This window comes from Ambystoma mexicanum, chromosome 10, assembly GCF_040938575.1.
Source record: "Ambystoma mexicanum isolate Mex_15411 chromosome 10, UKY_AmexF1_1, whole genome shotgun sequence".
NCBI lineage: Eukaryota > Metazoa > Chordata > Amphibia > Caudata > Ambystomatidae > Ambystoma > Ambystoma mexicanum.
The window spans coordinates 1401656780-1401676568 of NC_090932.1; positions in this window are offsets into that span (position 1 = coordinate 1401656780).

Consider the following 19789-nt stretch of genomic DNA (forward strand, 5'->3'; position numbering starts at 1 on the left):
TCTATACGTTTTTTAGTATACTAAGATACTCATGTAGAAACATAGGAATTGTGTGGAGCATACATGATGGAGGTGCAATATTAATAATCTTGCCATGTTGAATAGTGAAATGATAAATGCTTTCTTATTAGAGTTTTGTGTTCTCTAAAATATTTAATAAGTAGCTAATAAAACCCAGTTTCTATATAATTGCATTATTGCAAACAAAACAGAATCAGACAACAAAACATTGAAATATGAGCATATACAGGGAAAACGAAGTTAAAAAAAGAGCAGTATTACCAGACAATCTTCATTACCTAACTGATTATCTTCATGCACAGACATGGTTGCTCTGCTTCAAAGCTACTACTTCCTATGTACAAGTATCACATAATGTGACTGGACCCTAAGGAAAGTAGTGTGAATACAATGTATACAAATATGAGAATATGCTGGCAAAGTACAGTTATATAAAACGGCAGAACTATAAAAAAAAAAATGTTGATAACCTTACTGATCATCTTTATACATACAAAGCATTGCTGTCTTCCAAGTCTGTGTTTTCCCCTATGCATATGTTTCATATGCTGTGAGTGAACCCCAAGTGAATTACTGTAAGAACATATTTGAAGTATAAGTCTACAAATATAGTACTTTTTGAATGTTTTGTTCCTGACTGTTACTGGCCTAGATATGTCAGTAAAGGAAAAAAGAGGGAGCCAGATATGTGATGTCATCAGGGATGTCATCAATGACATTTGTGATGTCATCTTTGATGTCCTGGGTGTTAATTTTAGCAGTGCACGGTGGTGGCGCGAGTTATGGTAGCTTAGCTTACCATAACTGGCAAATTTCAGGGGTTTTTCGGTTTTACTTGAAACCATAACGTTCCTTTAACCAAGTTTTTTCACTAAATGTCATAGGTTTTTAGTAGCGCAACTTAACCATAACGTCCCTTTAACAAAGTTTTTTTAATAAATCATAATATATGTATAATCATGAATCACTGAATTGTGTCACAATGGCAAAGACAGTCATGGCCACTGCCAGATTTAGGGAGTTGCGTGCAGATGGCCATTTTGGCTTCCCACGCCTTTTGAAATGTAGCACGCTTTGATATTTTGAGGTCCAAGATGGCACATCCGGTTGCACCTCTGCAGATGGCACCGTAGACAGCTATTTGGCAGCACCGGATCATAAAGAGTCCAGTTCAAGGCTGCGGCATTGCCTACAGAGGGTTTTATTATCCTCACTGGTGACTGCATACATTCTGACCTTGGAAGCCAGTCCTCAAGATTAGACAGCAAGAACGATCCTGCTTTTTAGGTTAGTCACCTTCTTCCCTGCCTCCTCATTTTTTTGTGAGGTCAAGTGTGCTCAACCAGCTATTAACACCATGGAGCTCATTTTGAACAAATGCGTAATTTGACGATGGGGAGACGTTACATGTTGACATATATGTAGGTGGCTCCCTGCCATCAAATTGTCATCATTTGCACGATGGAGTGCAAAGTGATTAATTTCTGCGTGGTATGCTTGCATGCCAGGCAGTGTTTAATTTAATTGTGAGCACTGCTTGCCTTGCATGCAGTGCAAGTGGCGCTCACAATTACAATTCAGCCGTGCCCAACATGCTTGCATGTTAGGCATTGTTTAATTTTCATTGTGAACACTCCTTGCAAATCACAATTACAATTAAACCCTGCCCGACGTGCAAGCAGGTCGGCACGGTTTAATTGTAATGGTACCCAATGTGGCAGACAGCGTGTACAATGGGTCCCTATGGGGGTCTGCCTGCTTTATGCTGTTGCATAAAGTAGGCGGACTCCAGAGGGATCGCCAGCATTTTCTCCGGAATATATATCCATGCCTGCTCAAGTGCTGGAGCATTTGTATGGGACAGAAGAAGTAAGGTGGCAGAAATGCAAGTTGCCTTCCACCAGCCCTCTCCACCATACAAATGATTGACTATGTGGCGTGGCGTGAATAACTTTCCCGCCTTTATTCTTTCTAGTAATTGTCGCAGAGGAAGGCATTAAAGTAGTCTGTCATGCATTCGAAAGATTTTATTCCAACCTGACCTGATCTTTGTCAGACCTCTGCTATTTATGCGGAAACCTGTAACAGAAACCGCTTCCTCCAACAGTAACATAATACATTAAACAGGCAGTGGAACCTGTCCTCCTCCAGGGTGACATAATGTAATCTAGAAAGACAAAGTTGCGATGGATGAGGGAGTACATTGACGCAGACCCAGGCACCAAGACATGTCATGCTGCAGGTTCAGACGAAGAAGGGACCAGAAAAAAATGAAATTAAGATAAAAATCAAATTCAGCAGAGTTACACGTCTCTCTAAAATAAAGTTGAAATACATTTTGGCACAGTGCGACTACGCACTAAAGGGCCTCACTATGTGCATGGTAGTAACAGTATAAACTTGGTATTTTAAGATCTAGTAATTTTAAACTACTACTGGATTATGAGTTGGGAGCACATGGGGTATGCAGGAAGTACTCCACATTTAGTAGCAGACATGTACCCCATGCAGTGCATTCCATAAAACCTTTAGGTTAAATGAAGTGCTTTATGTGGGTCAATGTAAGGAAGGAGGCAGCTAGTCAAGAGCAATGAGGAATGCAACAAAACAGTCACATTGAAGAGATTCCCGCCGGGATCGTCTAGGAAGGCCAGTCGCAGTCTATAAAACATTTGCCATTAAGTCCTCTACCCGATATCTAAATTCCAAAGCATTTCTGATTTTGCAAGAAATGACTGAAGATGGAAAGTGAATTTAAAAGGTACACAGTTATTCATGTGATGTACTATGAGACATTGGGCCTCATTACGAGTCCGCCGGTAGCCGTGCGGGAAAAACAGGCAGGCTGTCGCCGGACCCAAAATACCATTCCGCCTCCGTGATTGCCGTAATCATGGGGGCATTACAACCCCGGTGACCAGGGAATTCCGGAGGCGGAATTCTGTGAATCCCCATTCCCATGGAGTCATGACTCCATGAGGATGGGGACAATGGAAACACCGGTTCCGTTTATGACGGAGCCGGTGTTTCCATTTCCGCCTGCAGGTGGGTGGCGTTACTCCAGCCAGGTCAGACCTGGTGGGAGTGACACCGGCCATCTGCAGAACTCAGAATCAGCCAGTCCGGAAACAACAGTGTCAGCGGATTTACCACCACCGTTGTTTCCAGACCGGCAGGGTCACAATGAGGCCCTGGATCCTTTTTTTACCCTATTTGTAACTTGTGTGGTATGTATTTTTGTAAAACAGATTTTACTGGTATTCAGTGGTAGATGTGTACCAGAAAAATGTGGAATTGTGGTCTCAGCAAGGGAGAGGGTAGGTGGAAGCATAGTGCAACATGTGACAGAGTGTTGCGGCCAGAGCATTGCAATAGTCTAAGTGATTAGTAACTAAGGCTCCTATCACAACTTCACACTTGCACAGGGACATGAATGGACAAATCCTCTACATAGAATGGTGAATATGGTCGTAAAAATTAGAGGAATGGTGAACAGAAAAAATAAAAGTAGTGGAACACCGCCCTGACCGTTCCCACTCACCTCAATCACTGCTGGTATTTTTATTAGCAAGACAGCTTCCATATTTTTACCAATAACGATGAAACATGTTATTTCCTAGAATCTTTGCCGCTCGTATGCATATATTTATTAAAGGCTTCTCAAGCTATCTAATGATGAAGAAGGACTGAAATGAAATGATATTTTATTGATATCGCGCTCGTATACAAGTGTTTCAGAGCGCGGCCAGGAAAAGGGAGGGGAACAAGAGAGAACAAAAAAACTGCGATGTTACTAGGCCCAGTGACATTAAGAAAGTGCAAGTGCATGCAAAAGGGAAAAGGAGGAAACTTCATGAAAGGGGGAGAAGTGAAAAATGCAGAACAGAGGAGAGAACAGAATAAATACTAAATAAAATAAATAAATAACGGCAATAAACTGTGGTAGTGCAACCAGCAAGTGGGAGGTGATAGATTAGTCAGATGGGGTATACCTGATAAGTGCAGAAGAAAAGTGGGGGGGGCTGTATGGGGGGGCTGTATGGGTACAGATACAGAACCCCAGCGCAAGGGGTGGCCCGGAGGTAACATAGATCTGTTTATAGTTATCCATTGTGTTAAGTTATGCTGCTTGATATATTTTTTCGCGCCTTACTGTCATTGTGATGGCTTTGAGACAGTAGTCTGAACATACATGAAAAAAACAGAGCAATTACATTGCATGTGACTATACAATTTATTTAGATAACTCTCTCAAAACGTGGCTTTTTTAACAGCTGACCAAGGACTTATCCCAATGGACGCACAGACTGCAACTCACAGTACTCAGTGCTGCGCTACTATTAAGATGCCAGCCCAAACTCTGTACAGCGCTCCACTGCTCTCGAGCTAGGACTGCGCTTTGAACAATACAATTTAAAAAAAATGATTACAGGTGAATGACCTATTCTTAGCAGAGATGAATACTGTAGAGTCATTATATTAGTTGTGGTATGCATAGTGTTCAGACACTTTGCCTCATTAGGTGTACGGCAGTGCAGGTAAAAACATTGGTAACGTGTTGGTAATTCTGTTACTGCTGCGTTACTGCTGCATTATCGTATTGCCATACTACGAGTGTGACGGTGAGGAGGAGAATAACCCTTTAGCAAAAAGCTAGAGAGAAATCCTCCACGTTACCACAAAAAACAGGAAAATCTGTTGAATTTCCACTGACAGAATTACCGACTCCAAAAATGGGGACTTACACTGCCCTACCACCACATGCACCACCACATGTAATCCAGGTGTAAATCTTCGGGACCAAGTGGCCCTAACGGTAATTGAGTTTGGCAATATTTCAGTGGATTTATGAGGCCCGCAGTGTGGATTGCTGTGTCAGTTAATATATGACAGCGGCACCAGGTTTTTCATGGGGCTCAGCATTACTCTCTGGGGTGCAGCACTAAAGGTAACACAGGAGGCGATAATAAGTGAGACTATCATTCTCAAGGGGAGCTGGCTACAGTTGAGGGCTCTGTAACAATTCACATGCAATTACATGCACGATAAATAACAATTCACATGCACAATACATGCAATTGAAAACACAAACATTGGCAAAGCCAATAGTTTTGACATTTGCAATTGATCATTATATTTTACATTTATAGAGATTAATTTCTGATGCCCCCCTCTCCCTCCCCCCCCCCGAAAGAATGCACACAGCTCAAAGACCATTCAGGCTGAAGTGCTGGTCATCACAGAACTAATAATAAGTGAGCTGTTAGCTTGTGATTATCTAAACACTTTGAACATTTTAAATCAGCATCTGAGGCACACTGCAGTTTACACAGCCTGCTAGGAACGTCCTTAAAATGCTTTGATATCTGCACCAACTAGCATGACATCATCAATGTTACAAGACACCTTTAGGTACCAATTACCAGAGATGTAAATAATTTACAACTGATTGGTGTAATCCTTGTCAATCCATTTGCTTCAGGGACAAAACCAATTAGTATTTTACCATGCTGAAATAGAATACATAGTATATGAGACCATGGCCCTCATTACAAGTTTGCCGGTATCCCGCCAGTAATTCCACTGGAATACCGGCAGACTGACCCACCGTTTCCGTTGCCTGATATCCTGGAATTACTGGGATATTACAGGTAGTGGAAAGGGCAGTAAATCCCCATTCCATTCAGTCCAATTGGACTCCATGGAGGAGATGGCCGATATTTCCGGCACCAGTAATACCAGTGCCGGAAATACTAGCTATCTTTTGCCAGTGGGGGCCTGATTTACCTCCAGCTTTTGGCTGGAGTTAAATCAGTGAACTGCCACCGGCAAACCTGTAGTTTTCCAGTCCGGGAAAAGTGCTGGTCTCAGAGTTACTAGAACCTTTACCAGCATTTGTGCTGGACCAGCAAACTTGTAATGAGGGCCCTTACGGCAAATTGTATTGTACCAAGACCCAACCAATCTACCAGTCATGCCCATGCAAAGAGGCCGTCCACATTCATGTAAAAGTGAACGCTATCACTTATGCAGGGTTGATCCCATACTATGAAGTATATAGGCCCATTTCTGGCTGAGAACGATTTGTGCAGCATTCGTGTCTTACCTCAACAGAATCCACTGCTACATATAGTCGATGCCTGTACCTTTAACACGTTACAACAGAGTTTAAGTGTCATGCATACTTAATCCCTTCTAACCAAAGGAATTCTCCAGTAGACACCCCCAACACATTTCCATATGAAGGCAGGGCCGTCACGAGGGGGGGCAGGAGGGGCAAACTGCCCTGGGCCTTGCGCTTGCAGGGGGCCTCGCGTCCTCCTCTCCTAAATAGAAGGCAGCACAGTCTCCCGTGTCCATTATCTACACGGGGGACTGTGCTGTCTCCTCTCTGCCCTGAAATGATTTTGCTGTTTGTTGAGAAGCCGTTTGGCTCTGCAACAAACAGCAAAATAATGGGAGGCAGCAGGGCTCAGAAGCGAGCTCTGCTGCCTATCGTTATTCAGCTGACAATGTGGACATGCTGAATGACAAGAAAGGACTCTCGTTGCTGACGTTGCGTGAACATGATGACTGATAGGAGAGGAGTTCTTTCCTGTCAGGCAGCATGTCTACGTGTCGCAGTGAGGGCCATCCGGTCCCCCGTGGTTGTGCTAGGGCTTTTCAGGGGTGCTTGGAGGTAAGGTAAGTGTTTTTTATTTTAATTTAAATGTGTATATATGTGTAGTATATATGTGTATTTAAATTAAATGAGTATGTATATGTGCATGAATGTGCGCTTGTGTGTTGGTGTTTATGTTTGTGTCCATGCTGTGTTTGGTGTTATGTATGAGTGCATGCAAGGAGTTGCGTGACTAGTGGATGAATGCATGGGTGAAAGTGTTGTATGTGAGTGTGTGCGCCAACCCCACTCCTAAATTTAGACGACCTGCGGGCCACTTAATTAAGGGGTGGGGTCATGGCATCAGAGGTGCACCTAGACTACATTTTTTGGGGGGGGGGTGACGGAGTGGGCAAACTTACTTGTGTGGGCACATCTAATATCTTTTCACATTCGAATTAGACTATTCTGATGAAGCTTCAATGTTATAAGCAGCTAACTCTCTCCCTCATTTCCGAACCTGTGAGAAAGAGATATCTCATGTAACAAATTCCCTTCCAATCACTACCCTGGCATGCAAGGGCTAACCCCACATCACAATTTCAGTTACCTAAAAATGAATGTTTGTGAATGCAGGTGCTAACAGTGAAATGTTTTATGCTAGTAATTTCAGGGCCTTTTAACAGCGAAGCCCAGGCTCTGTTTAATGTCTGTGTCTTGTTCTATCTGGCCACAGCTCTGTTGGTCAGCCGGCAGGGGCTGGATGACAGTTTTTAAAGTGAATAGTGAGTGGGGCCAATGTGAGGCCAATAAACCCATGGCGCTGTCGGTCTCCCCACTGAGGGATGGCGTCTGGGTCTTTCAGCTTTTGCCGTTGAAATGGGCCCCCAGGCAGCTGCCCCCATGTTGCCAGAGTTATGACACAGACACCTACTGATAATCTGCATCTTTTAACCACCTCACTGTATTACTTTGACTTAATTATTGATTTAATCACTCCACAGGTGCCTTGGTTTATTTTTCCAATCTGTAAGGCCTGGGGTGGCCCACACACATCGCAAAGAAATGGGCCCCCACCAGCCCTGGCACATCGTCAACCAGCCCTGCTCCCACTTCCCTCCCAACACCCTGAGCCAGCTAGGAAGCTGAATAGCAATTTCACCTTCCCTTTGGCCACTAGTCGTACCTTTCACCCCAATTCAGAGGCGCTTTACTTTCATAATGCTATGCTAATCTCTGGAAAGGTGGGCCATATAAAAGCTGAGACCAGAAATTAAGACTTTGGCTTTATCAAAGTTAGTCTGTTGATATCGCATGGATAGGCATTGGTACTTTGAGTACTATTTTGTCCTGGGTCAGTAAGAAGGGTGGTGTGGTGGGTAGAAACGGGTTGGGGCATGGGATGGGATGGTGACGGTAACAACCGATTCTGGTGAGGCCGTTTCCCTGGGTCATGAAGGCACCTCCTGTGCAAGGTAGGGTGTCCTTTATTATACAAAATGGGTACATGGTGGCGATTAAAAAGCCTAGCATGATTATGTAGTAGCTGGTAGTGGTACTATGTCAAGGTTATGTCACCCACAGATCAGAAGAGGCACCTAGATGTAGGGTACTTTGCACTTAAGGGATAAAACAGACTAACCCTTAAACAATTATTACCTTTAGATTGAAGTCATATTGCAGTTTTAGTGATGTAAGCTAGACAAGGTTTATACATTAAGCAAGCAAGCAACAGAGGCACATATGATGTTAGCAAGGTGGTGCAGCTGTTGCAGTCACTGACTGGTTAGGAGGAGAGCAGGTAATTACACTATGCAATGTAGAGAGCACTAGAGCATACGTAAACACTGAAAGCAATGTATAAATTGGATCAGTGGGCAATGTCGACGGTGAGACACAAAGAACCGTGTTGCAGTGTGAAGATCGGTGGTCATAGTGTTGGCTAGGCTAGGAATAGAGATAACAATAGGTGAGGTCGGCACATGTATGAAAGTGATATGAGAATGGTTGATCGAAGGCTCGACAGCAGGTAATATTACATTGGGCACGGCAGGAATATAAGCAGACAGTGTTCTTATTTGTTCATAATCTGATCATTTTCGGGTGTGGAAGAAGAGACGTACACCCCTGTGGTCCAATGTCATTGCGGGTATATGGGGTTGGGCTATTAGGAGCCTGGACACTAGCACTATCGGCGTGTGCGACTCATGTGAACCAGAAAGTTTAGAAATAATGTACAATTGTGGCAGAATGGTACTCAAGTTAGCAGTGTGGTTGAATGGGGCAGCGTGGCTGGCCGGCTGCTTGTGGTGGGTCGGCCGGCCTCCGCCTTCCAGTCACGGTGATTGGATTAAATGCACAGTCGGGCAGCCAATCAGAAAGAAGCTGGCGAGGGGCTCGAATGCTTCACTAACCTATTGCGGTTAGGGGAATTGAGCAGACATCTTGGGAATGGTGCCAAATTTCAAAATAAACGTAGTGCAGCTTCGAACCTGATGTTAATAACGTTGCTGCGCGCTTCTGCTACGGCTAGTAGCGGGGAGAGGGTTACCTCTAGTTATGAGGATCCCATGCCGGATATGTTGACATCGTGGAGTGGATCAGGGGCGGCATCTTGTGCAGCAGCGCACCGGTCTCGTTCGGAGAGGGCTCTTGCCCTCTCATGTAGGCGCAAAGGAGAAATTGAAACTCAGAGCTTTGCTGGCAGATAGATCAAATGTATTCACACTACTTTTTAACTGAGGCAGCCACCCTGTTTGGTGGCCATCCAGGTAGTCATAGTTAGATACTGCCTCTGAACAGCTATGCAATGCGCAAAAAGTGCACCTGTGGCATTTAGCTGGGTCCATCATCATTGCCTTTGTTGTGCTCTCCTAAATAGCCAGATTCTTGGAAATGCAATCATTACAAATGATGTCCTATAGTGGCCGTATCTATCAATGTGAAGCACCTTTAGTATCTTCATGTAACCTTCCCTCAGGCTTTCTCTTAGCGACTTCAAAAACGACTCCCTATTCGTGGATTTGAAAGCAACGTTCAGATCTACACATCTCTTTTTTTTCATTTCATCTCACTGGGGGGGGGGGGGGTGCGGTGCTGGTTGCAATGGAAATAGAGCAAAGGTTGGCTATGAAATAATTCTGGGCTGAAGTGAATATTCGTAAGGGGCTGTATGCTGAAAGCTTAAAATGTGATATAGCATACAAGGCATTTGGTATCTTGTGCTGAAACAAGCCCTGCCCCAAACCTTCATACAGGGCTGTCACAAGCTGTGGTGAGGCCCGGGGCAAAACATTTTGTGAGGCCCCCTTTTGATGTCACGCACTGGACCAGCGGCAGCACCTTCTCAAACAGGGGACTCAAGAAATCTCCCCTTGAGTTTGTGTGGAGGAACCCAAATATGGTTTATTATTACAACTGCAAATCAACTACAGCAAAGTTAGATTTCTCTACTGAAGAAAGGTGTTATGCCAGACTAACCTTTGTATCATAGGCATAAACATATTTAGGATGGCATGACAGCATGTGGTGCATGACGCCAGAATTAAGGAGCAACCTGCCACTGTGTGCTAATTAAAACACACATCATACACAGTGACAGATGGATGATGTACAGTGGAGGCTGGTGAATTTCTGAACTGAAGAGGCTTAAATGTTTGTGCCAGTTATACAGGATCGGCAGAGCACAGTGAGGGTGCCCAAACCAAACGGGTTATTTGAGGGGATGTCTCACTCCCAAGAAAATGTTTGAAACATTGGCTTACAATTATGCATTTTACAGCCCTTTCTTTGTAAAATTGGGTAGAAATCCATACAGTTTGCAATTGGTTTTGTATGGAAGCACAAGGAAAAACCCAATAGTTGCAAGTCACCAACCGTGCACAGGAACATTTTCCAATACATTTCATGCCATCGTTGCACACAACATATGCTAGTATAAAGATATATTCATGCTGGTTGTTCCCACACAACATATGCTAGTATAAAGATATATTCATGCTGGTTGTTCCCATGTGGTCCATGCAGGCTGCACCAATATATGCCATTATTACCATGTACGCCCTCCCAGCCAGTAAACATGCCATTCCACAGAAATTATGTTCAGGCTGACTGTGCACCATAAGTTTTCTTACTGGCTCGATTGGCCTAAATTCAATGTGGGCCAATTTAGCCAAGTAGTATGTTTGCTTTAACCTTGATGCACAGTCCTGTGCAACATGAGTAAAGCAAAACAAGCATTGGCAATCCTAACAGTTTGGGCTTTCATGTAGGCATGGTAAAGGAACTGCTGTATTGGTATTAACTGGCCGTTGATGGTAGCAGGTGCAAACTGGTTTGAGTACCTGAGCATCTAATAGCAGTGCCTGGCAAATGCATAATACTTATGCACAAGCCAAAACTGTTGGCTTTACCAATGTTTGTTTTTAACAGGACTTCAGTGAAAGACAGGTAGGGTGCAACACCATTGAGCGGATTGGACTCTAGCCCCCTCCCAAAATTTTGGGTTTTGTTGACTTGACCTGGCTGCATGGGCGTAGCCAGCCCCTGGCTGGGGAGGGCTGAAGCCCTCCCACTTTGAGGCAGAAGGTCTCTTTCGAAGTGTCACCAGTCTGTAGCTCTCGTTATGGAGTGGCAGCAGCATCAAATGATCCGCAGCAGTAAGCATCGTGTCCAGGCTCCTAATAGCCCAACCCCATATACCCGCAATGACATCGGACCACAGGGGTGTACGTCTCTTCTTCCACACCCGAAAATGATCAGATTATGAACAAATAAGAACACTGTCTGCTTATATTCCTGCCGTGCCCAATGTAATATTACCTGCTGTCGAGCCTTCGATCAACCATTCTCATATAACTTTCATACATGTGCCGACCTCACCTATTGTTATCTCTATTCCTAGCCTAGCCAACACTATGCCCACCGATCTACACACTGCAACACGGTTCTTTGTGTCTCACCGTCGACATTGCCCACTGATCCAATTTATACATTGCTTTCAGTGTTTACGTATGCTCTAGTGCTCTCTACATTGCCTAGTGTAATTACCCGCTCTCCTCCTAACCAGTCAGTGACTGCAACAGCTGCACCACCTTGCTAACATCATATGTGCCTCTGTTGCTTGCTTGCTTAATGTATAAACCTTGTCTAGCTTACATCACTAAAACTGCAATATGACTTCAATCTAAAGGTAATAATTGTTTAAGGGTTCGTCTGTTTTATCCCTTAACTGCAAAGTACCCTACAACTAGGTGCCTCTTCTGATCTTTGGGTCACATAACCTTGACATAGTACCACTACCAGCTACTACATAATCATGCTAGGCTTTTTAATCGCCACCATGTACCCATTTTGTATAATAAAGGACACCCTACCTTGCACAGGAGGGGCCTTCATTACCCAGGGAAACGGCCTCACCAGAATCGGTTGTTACTGTCACCATCCCATCCGATGCCCCAACCCATTTCTACCCACCGCACCACCCTTCTTACTGACCCAGGACAAAAAAGTACTCGAAGTACCATCACCATTAATGAATTAATGCCAACCACCACCATCCCTAAAATGACACCAGAACATACACTTAACAACATGGACACACTTGCCATATCACCCAGCTCTAACGCCATCTCGCACAACCCTAACCACACACATACCCCATCCAGGGCAACTTTAGGTTGAACAGATTAAGGTCTTGCACTGCATATACCCATCTACGCATTAAGCCGCCTCTGACCATCCTAAAGCCTTATAGTTCAAACTCTCCCCTTGAGTCACAACAACTTAAGACAACACCTAAGGCTGCGGCCAAACAACACCTTGATAATAAAGCAATACAGTCACTGACCCTTACTCCACCAGAACTCCCGATTAGCATTAAGGGCGCCCTCATTAAGGCACGTTCACTCTGAGCCCATACCATTGAGATCCACGATATCATCATCGATCAACAACTGGAGCTTTTAGTTGTTATAGAAACCTGGCTGCACCAACCATCAGGCCCCCTACTAGCTCTAGCTATCCCAGCAGGATTCAACATCCTTAGGACCGATAGACCTAATGCACATGGAGGCGGTGTGGCCTTAATAGCCAATACCAATGTGCAAATCAGGTCCTGCCCCCTCGAAGCAATAGAAGGTTACAAACTTCTTATGGCTAAAATTACATCTAACCCAAAAATAACAACCAACATTCTGGTTATTTACAGATCACCCAATAGCAATACCTACCCAGATCTAGATATCCCTCGTCTCCTAACTCCTTAGATTAAACCCAATACCAGATTCATCATCCTTGGTGACATCAATTTAGGATTTAATGATAAGCAAGATCATAAAGCAGATGCCCTCCATGCTGCCCTCAAAGATATGAACTTCACACAACTAGTGAATGCTCCTGCCCACAACAAGGGAAGAGTACTCGATTGGATACTCACCTTAAATTCTCAGATATAAATCGACTCTATTGTACCTCTTGACTAGACAGATCATCACATTAACAATTTTACACTAAGCAGTAATGAGAAATGCCTTCCCACTCCCAAGATAGAGGACACTTATGAAACAAGAAACATCCGGAAGCTAACAGCAGACAACCTTTCCCCTATCCTAAAAGAAGCTCTATTAACTAACACATCAACAAGTGACAACCCCAGTTGCCTGGCAGACATTTACCACAAGTAAGACAAACGTACGAGCTTCTGGTTCAATGATGACCTAATATCACTCAGGCGCACAAAACGATCCTTAGCACACATCCATAAAAAAATGCTCACAACAGACTCAGCCAATGAATTCCTAGCAGCCAATAAAATATACAAAGCAGCAATTTGACCTGAAAGCTCAGATTGATACACTCAGAAACAAGGGGCAAGTTGCCTTACTCCTCCTCCTCGACCAATCTGCAGCTGTCGATTTGGTTGACCATTCTGTCCTATGCTCACACCTCCACACTTCAGCACACTCCTCTCCCGAGTCCATTACCTGGATCACCTCATTCCTTAACGGAAGACCCATGAGGGTCTTTTCTCCTACTGCTGCAGCAGACCCTATACCCATCACCTATGGTGTCCCACAGGGCTCCTGCGTCTCCCCCACACTGTACAACATATTTACCAAGCCCCTTTTTGATTATTTGGATCATCTCGGTATCACCTACACTAATTACGCAGATGATACCCAGATCCTCCTTCCGCTTTCTGGAGATTATGGAAAGGATTTGGCCTTGCTAAATAGGGTGTATATCATCATTCAGGCATGGATGGCCACTCATGGACTATGCCTGAATGATGATAAAACGGAGCTTATCGTCCTGGTACCACGTCTAGCTTAAAGAAACTTGGCCCGGCCTATAACTCCTTCATGATAGATGGAAACAACATCAAAGTTGGACAGGAGGTCACAACATTGGGATTCTACTTGTATTCTAACTTCTCCTTCAAATGACAAGTGAGTTCCCTGGCATCTTCCTCTGCATACACGTGTAAATTAATCCGCACAGCCAAAACATTTCTGTCAGATACTAGCTGCCTCACACTCGCTAGAGCCCTTATATTATCCCACCTTGATTATTGTAACACCCTTTACCTGGGATCATCCAAGGCTACCACTAGCAAGCTATGAACCCTCCAGAATAAAAGAAAGAAAAAGCAGCTCTAGGCATCCCCAGAAGAGAGCACATTTCAGAATTTAGCCAACAGAGCAACTGGCTTTTCACTAGAGACAAAATTCTCTTAAAAACGGCATCACTTACCCACAAATCTCTTAACAATGCCGCCCCAACCTACTTGATTAACAGATTCCAAAGACAAGCCTCCTTGAGACCCCTCAGAACTGCATACAAAGACTGCCTCTCTGTCCCAAACTTCAAACTTGCCACCATAGGGGGCAACAGTTTCCCGGTGAAAGCAGCCAAACTGTGGAACTCCTTGCCTCCCATCCTCAGAGTAGGCATGCCCTACCAGAATTTCCGATCCAAGGTAGTTTCATGGCTGAAGTCGAAGGCCCACCAAGATAGCTAAGTGCCAAGGCCATCCCCTTCGTGCTATCCGCACACATTGTAACTGCGTGTGCCTACTTGTATTCATGTATATAATGCCTGTTTGCCTCATTGATGCTATGTATATAATACCCATTGTCAATGTGTACATTTTATATTTTGTAACTAAGCTTCGCAAATTCTTGTAAAGGCTGCGCCCTGATACCCTTGGGTACGTCCGTGCATTATAAATAATAAAAAAACAAACAAACAAACAAACAAACAAACAAACAAACAAACAATTATAAATCAAAATGCCAACGCATTTAATACTCGCATTAGTGATGCTGCCTCGAACTCCAAAGAGCTTTTTACAATTTTCAGTGACCACCATTCAGAATACGCTTACTTCCAAAATTCCAAAATAAAATTACGACAAAAAGAAAGCTCCTGGCTAACAAACCCAAACCTTCTACTACTTTTGACATAATTAATAACAATGTCAATGTGCTATTCAATTTCACTCCTGTTACTCAAGATCTAGTGCTAGACAAAATCTCCAAACTAAAAGCACCTAACTGTAAAGGGGATAACCTCCAAGCCCCCTTAGTCAAACTATGTGCCCCTACACTCACCCCCATCATCACTAACTTTGTTAATGCCTCGTTCAATACAAACACGGTCCCAGCTAGTGTAAAAGAAGCATGGGTGACCCCTCTTTTGAAAAAAGCATCCCTGGACTCAACAGTCCCTACTAACTCCCGACCAATAACTACGGCCCCTTTCTTGCTGAAGATAATTTACAAAATAACCTACACCCAGATTCAATCCCATCTCGAACAACACCAGCTCTTAGGAGCTAGACAATCTGGATTTCGGCCCAATCACAGTACCGAAACGGCACTTCTCAACCTGAAAATCCAGATGGACGCCATAAGAGATGCAGGCAAATGATGCATCCTTTTGCTACTAGACTTGTCTGCCGTATTCGATCTAGTGGACCATGACACACTTTACATTGTATTGGTATTTGCTGCACAATGATAATGATGATGAGAGAGAGATAGCAAGCAAGAGACCAAGTTATACAAAGTTAGGCAGAGTGATAAAGAGGGACACATGGCGAGGGAAAAGAAAAGACAGATGAAGCGATAGGGAGTGAGAGGCAAAGACACAGAGTCTCTGACTGTAACTAAGAGACTGTGACTGACACCATCAGATTAGGATTAAGAGGGTGTCTATTGCAAAGCAGAAGGTCTATGACAAAGGTGAATGACTATGATGAAGGGGATGAACATCTTCCAGGTCTGCAACAGGGTAGAACAACCTATCCTCTTCATATGTCACAAACTAGTTCCCAGAAAATTCAATTATGCAAATATAGAACTAGAATCACATGCCATCATGTGGGTATGGAAGCACTAAGATCCTACTTGCCTGGAAGAAAATAAGTGCTAGCCACAGACCATGCTCCCCTAGTTTGGCTAGCCCAAAGCAAAGAGACCAATGCATAAGTTATATGTTGGTTGTAGACCCTCAAACCTCACTCCTTTGCTGTAGTTCGCTGTGGGGGATGGCTACTAGACAGTAGGGAATAGTAGGTTTAGCAATAGACCTTTTTTCAAGGGGTCCTATGTTCTAAATGTACACCATTTTTACATATAGTTACATGCCAGGGTAGATCATTTTAGCTGCTACCCTGTACAATCCCAGGGCAGGGGGGGAGGACTTAAGGGAAGGGGTGTATATGTGTCAATGGCCCATGCTTGGCATTTAAGGAGTTTTTGGGCATATTAGGGGGGACATGCTCTTTCACCTTACATGTAATGTCCTATGATAGGCCTACTCCTTCACCTCAAACCAGGCCTTGTCCTTGATCCCAGTGCTTCTCTGACTACGTTGTCCCAGTCCTTCCCCTTCACTGAAATCTTTCTCAGTCTTCTTCATCCTAGAGCTTCGCCTTCTTCTTCATTACGGTCTTCCTTCTCCTTTGCCCCAGTTATTCTTCCCTATCATTGTCCCAATCCTTCTCCCTTTCCTGCATCCCAGTTCTTCTCCTTCTCCTTTGTCCCATTGTGTCGAAGTCCTTCTTCATCCCAGTCCTTCTTCTTCGTACAGGTCCTTCTGATTTGTCCCAGTCCTTCACCCAGTCGATTTCCTTCTTCATTCCAGTCCTTCTCCTTCTTCATCCCAGTCTTTCCTCTTCTTCACTCCAGTCCTTCTCCTTATCTGTTCCAGTCCTTCTCTTTGGTCACAGTCTTTCTCCCTTTTCTGCATACCAGTAACTATCCTTCTTCATTCCAGTCATCCTTCTGTGTCCTTCCCCTTCATCACAGTCCTTCTCCTTTGTCACAGCTATTTTGCATTGTATCTCAGTCCTTCTCCTTCATCCCAGTCCTTCTTCTTTCTAATCCCAGTTATTCTTCTGTAACCTAGTGCTTCTCTTTACTCTTTGTCCCAGCCCTTCTCTTTCTCTTTTGTCCCAGTCCTTCTCTTTCTCCTTTGCCAGACCTTCTCCTTCGTCCCAATCTGTCTTCTTCAATCACAGTTCTTTTCAGTCTTCCCAATCCTTCTCTATTGTTCATGTCCTTCTCCCTCTCATTCATCTTAGTTCTTCTCTATTTCCCTTGTCCAAGTCCTTCTGCCAGTCCTTCATAATAGTCATCCATACAGGTCCTTCTCCTTCTTCCTAGTCCTTCTTCTGCTTCATCCCAGTCCTTCTCCTACTAGCATTGCAAGCTAGCACCCCTGGACTGAGGCATGCCTCCTGCCTTTTTAGTGAGTACTGACTATTGCCAGATGGCTTGCCTCATCTCTCCCCGACTTCTACCCACTGCCTTCCAGGCATTCCCACTGCCCTATATCTGTTTACTTTGTTCCCTCTGTGGACTTTTACCTCTTAATCCCACTCCTTCCCTTCCCGAGCTCCCGCCACATTGCCCACACCTCTGCACTGCTGTACGGTAATACCTGTACCACTATAATCCTTTGGGTGTGCCTTCCACTTGCTTAAATTGCTTTAATGGTCACTGTTTGAAAAAATCGAATGTATGTGTGCTCTCCACTTTCTTTAATTGTCACTGTTTGAAAAATAACAAATTTGGGGGTGCTTTCCACTTGGTTTAATTGTCACTGTTTGAAAAATCGAATTTAGGTGTGCTTTCCACTTGCTTTAATTAATTGTCACTGTTAAGAAAACCGAATTTAGGTGTGCTCACATCCTGCATTTGTTTGTTTTGCTAGCTAACATCCTACTTACTGACCACGCTCTTTGTTTGTGGTCCTTTGCTACCTTGTACCCCCCTCACCTTTAGCTCCCACTGTTTATGCCCATCCTATTGTGTTTCCTTGTTCGCTTGCACCCTTCTGGCAACTCCCTCCCACATGTCTCAGTTGCTCATCCGGGTTAAGTGTAGCACGCTCTCTGCCGCTCATGGGGATCTCCATCCCTCATATCTTCACAAATGGTTTCTCTATCTCCTACCTTTCACTCCTCACCAAGTCTGGCAGGAAGAAACTCAAGAAGGACACACTTGGCTCCAACCCAGGCCTTCCTATCGCTGACACCTACGTCAATGCTTCCGCCAGAGAGACTCTCACCAACATCCTCTTTGTCGTTCCGTCTCCCGACCTACGGACTCTTCATATGGTTGCTCTGCTCTCTCCCTACTCTTCCTCACACATCAATGGTGGCACCCGCTGCGAGGTCCTTCTTGCCACCTCCTTCACCTCCATATTCATCATTAATGTCTATCAAAATGGTAACGTCTTGGTACAAGGGTCTCAACCCAACCTCCTTCTTTTTGATAGGCTCCTTCCTCGCCTTATCAACTTTCCACCTTTCTCACGACTGGCTCCCTTGCCAACTACTCCTACAGGCTCCCCGGCTCCCTTGCCTGCACCTGGCCGCACCGCCTGTCTCACTATGGAGCCCTGGGCATCTTCTTCTTTCCTGGCTCACTTGCCCTCACACACATCACTAACATCAATATCAGCCTCTACCGCTCATGTGCCCTTGACACCCACTGCCGATGCATCTGGGGCTCCCCTGACCTCTGTGGCCCCTACTTCACTGGCCCCCTGGCCATCTGCTACTGCCCAGGCTCCCTTGCCTGAACTCCCTTCTGCCCCTCTGCCTTCTCTTGCCCCTATCTCTTTGGCACACTCACCACTTATGGGGTGGACCCCTGCCCCTTCTTACCCCCGTAAGTCCCTCAAAAATGGTAATCTTCTCCACGTTGCCACACTTAACTGTTGTTCCACAGTCAACCACTCCTGACATCTGCCACCTCCTTGAACACATAGACCTTGATGTTCTTGCTCTCACTGAGACCAGGTTTAAGGAGAGCTCTGTCACGAGTATGACACACTTATCCCTGAAGGCTACAAGATCCTCTCTGAGCCCAGGCCCAACAGACCAGGAGGGGCTGTTGCCCTGATCTTTCCAGGGTGGACCCCAGCTTCTACTATTCCAACTCAGGACTATTCCTCTTTCGAATGCCTGGGCGGCAGGCTCTCTCTCTCTCTCCTGTCTCCTCTCTTATGCTGGCCACCTTCCATCGGCCGCCAGGCCAGTCCACCCTCTTCCTCTCAGAATGGGCTGACTTGGCATCTTCTCTCTTTTCCTCTGCCTCCCAACTCCTCCTGCTGGGGGATCTTAACATCCATCTTGACTCTCCTGACTCCTCAAGAGTGTTCCGCAACCTATGCGACTCATTCTCTCTCCATCCTACCCTCTGGTCCGACATATACTGCCGGCCCCACCTTGGATGCTCTCATCTCCACAGACATCCCTCTCTCTACCTGTTAGGCAGAACCCTGTGCAGTGCCCTATGGGACCACTACACACAATTAAGACTACAAGTGGTAGTACAATTTCACCTTTGGTACAAGCCTGTACTACACAGAAAAAGTGGTAGCAATGGCTGAGCAGCCAGACTTATCTCAAGAGCAAATGAGCAGTAGTAGAGATTACACAAAGGACTACAATTACTGTGACTCAAGGTTTCGGGTTAAAAAGTAAAAGTACATTTATTTTTAGACCATCTGTTCACAAAACACTTCACTTCTATTAAATTAAAACCACACTTCAAATATACTACACACAACCAATTCCCCTTGTGCAGATCAATTCAAGGTAAGTACATTTGGATTTGACAGACCGGTGTTGTGAAACAAAGACGTTACCGT